The sequence below is a fragment of the Trachemys scripta genome, chromosome 18 (assembly GCF_013100865.1).
Source record: "Trachemys scripta elegans isolate TJP31775 chromosome 18, CAS_Tse_1.0, whole genome shotgun sequence".
NCBI classification, from domain to species: Eukaryota; Metazoa; Chordata; order Testudines; family Emydidae; genus Trachemys; species Trachemys scripta.
Window position 1 is genome coordinate 7,882,623 of NC_048315.1, and position 3,412 is coordinate 7,886,034.

A 3,412-nucleotide genomic window follows, 5' to 3' on the forward strand; every position below is an offset into this window, starting at 1 on the left:
CCCATAGATACCCTACCAAAAAACCCCCACTGCCCTGGAGATGGGATATATGTGACCCTATAGAAAAACCCACACTGCCCTCCTTGGGGCTGGGATATGTGTGACCCCATAGATAGGGTGACCAGATAGCAAGGGTGAAAAATCAGGACAGGGGGTGGGGGGTAATAGGCACCTATATAAGAAAGCTCCAAATATTAGACACCCTACCGAAAAACTCACACTGCCCTGGAGATGGGATATATGTGACCCTATAGAAAAACCCACGCTGTCCTGAGGATGGACTATGTGTGACCCTACAGAAAAACCCACACTGCCCTCCTTGGGGATGGGATATATGTGACCCTCTAGACACCCTAAAGCAACCCTATAGAAAAACCCATACTGCCCTGGGGATGGGATATATATGATCCTACAGAAAAACCCATACTGTCCTGGGGATGGGATATATGTGACCCTATAGACACCCTAGAGAGACCCTATAGAAAAACCCACACTGCCCTGGGGATGGGATATATGTAGGGCCCTACCAAATTCACAGTCCATTTTGTCCAATTTCACAGTCATAGGATTTTAAAAACCATAAATTTCATGGTTTCAGCTATTTAAATCTGAAATTTCATGGTGGTGTAATTGTAGGGGTCCTGACCCAAAAAGAAGTGCGATTTAATTATAGTTCATAGTCATATATGCCCTTAATCATGTAGGTTAAACTGACATCATGTGGGCAGTTTGCAGATTATTATCCATACAGCATTTTTTACACATTGCTAGTTCAAGTATCAAACTGCCAATCTCAAGCAAAGAACTAAAAAGTATTGAACAAGAAGCACTCATTAGAATGGGAGCGTGGGTAGTTTAAATGGTTAAGACAGGGTCTCAGGATGCAGACAAGCTGGTTTGTTACACTGATTGTGCAATCATAACCATGTCACGGTCGCATTGGGTCAATTTACCCTTCTGTAAAATGGGTGTGCTTACCTACTCTACATGAGTATTGTAAAAATGTTCGTAAAATGCTTTGAAATCCTATGCTGGAGATGATGTAGAAATGCAAGATTAAGAATCGTAAATCTCTCATCCAAGGTTCCTGAAAGCTATCTTAGTATTCAGTAAACAAAATCTGTTGCGATACTCCAGGAACAATATGCTAGACAGGACATCTTCAGTTATGTTAACATCTTGGATAATTAACAAAAACTGTTCCTACATATCCATGCACTTTAATAACAATCACAAAATTAAGTTGTGTAATTTACATTTAGGGTTAGTCTCTTAAAAAAAAAAAAAAAAAAAGCAGACTTCATAAAGCATATCATTTTTCTTCAGGCTCATATATCCTCTAAGCACAACAGGTGAAGAAAACTGACATTCAGAGTGTAATTACCATCATTTGGCTTGTTGCAGCCGAAGGCAATGGTTTCACAAGGGTCTCTTAGGAAGACACCAAACTATCTGAATCTAAACTCATGAAGCATTTGTCCAAAATAACATCAAGCTGCTTTCTGGGGTAAAGTTGCCACTCTGGTCTACTTCAATAGGCTCAGTGCTTCAAAATGCAAAAGTGGAAAAATGGAAATTTCGATAACCTTAACATTGAGACAAAAGTACAACACTGTCACCTGTTATGGTACTTGGATGTCTACTGAACTGTTTCTGACAAATAGCTTACAAAGGTGTGTAAATAGAATTTGCATGCACTGTTTATAATAAACACCAAAAATACTTTAGAGAGATTGTGCTGTATCAGAGAAATGAAGTTGCAGGTCGTCTGAGATTCATTGCTCCTGAACTCTATTGGAGTTTGCCCTTTCAGCACTACCTTCTCCCCGAAGAACTGCAGCTTGTCTCGAAAGTACAACATTGTCCATGTCACAACTCTAAAGCGATAAGTACAAGCCAGAGCTCGAACTGAAACAAATTCAGAATCCTCCACTTCCTCTTCCCAACAGTGATTAAAGAAACTCATTCCTTTTATGTAAGAGACTTGGCATCTCTCTCTGTTCTTATCTGGAAAAAGTACATCTACAGTAATAGCCAGTACAATTGTCATTTTTATATCCCATTAGCTACATCAGGCTAGAAGCTGTCCTGTGGATGCTTGATGCCCTGGGGAACAGCTTGAAGAAAGAAAAAAGCAGCATTAGTTTTTTTCCCACTGCAAGAAGTTACAAGAGTCCAGCTACCCCACAGCCCCCATTTCCCTCAAATTCCTGACCATTTGTGTGGATGGCAGCATCTTCTAGCTAAGGATGCATGCTACTCCTTTGCAGAGGAGCAGCAGTGCATGGGCTACAATACATGCACTGGTCCTGATGGTGGAATCCTGCCACAGTACTGGTGGAACCCAGCATCTCCCAGTATTGCCACTGTCCTCTCCCAGTACCAGGAAAAGCCGTAGTCGTTATACAGGACACTGTACAAATGCTTGCTAAGCTAGTTGATTTGGAATATGTTCAAGTCAATTTGCAACTCATCCCATTTTCAGAGTGCAGCAGGAGTATTACTGTATCTCTACACTTTAGTTGTGTTTGGCTAAAAGTACAGAAGTATTTTAACTTCAGCACTCTGTGATTAGGTGATGTGTGAGCTGCTAGGTAATCATGCAACTGTGCAGCAGTAGCTTATCTCTCTCCATGAGATCAGCAAGAAGCCTGCTCAGACATATTAGGAAGCACGAAAATTCCAGACTGTTCCTATTTGCCATCTTCCAGGTATAAAGACCATAAAAAATTATGGCATAAACATCACTAGATTAACGTAATAGTACATACTATGGGACACACAGCTGCTTAAGTTGCTCAGTGGTCTAGTGCTGGTTGTACTTCTTAGACTTTTAGAAACCACATATGAATATCTAACTCAGACCTCTTTCCTGCTATAGAAGCTGAACTGAGCTTCATGCAATTTTTTTGCAATAAATCCTTAAAAAAAATAAAATGCTGGCTGCAATGCGTGGACATTAACGATCCCATGACAGTGACTAGGAATTTTACCCAGGACCATGAGCTAAAAGTTTTCCTCCTGTTACTCTTATCCTCTGGCATGCACCACAGCAATTGGTTCACTGACAGTTACAATTTAGTAATGTTATTATGGGGAAGTGGTGGTAACCCTTCTATTTAAGATTGCCAAACACTTCCCATTATAATTTTTATCTCCAACTGGCATCTGTTGGTATTTTTTTGAGAGTTCTAAGGTCCTCTATGACTTTTAGTAGGGACTTGAAATTATTGCACTGGGGAAATCTTTTAGATGATAGGAGATGTATGAATTCAGACAGATTAGATTTCAGAACAAGACACCAATTTCTACATAATTCCTATTAAATGTATTGTTTTACAGGCACCATACAATAGACGTGTGAAAAGTAACGCAATCTGAGCCTAACTTGGAAATAAGCAGGAATCTGAAG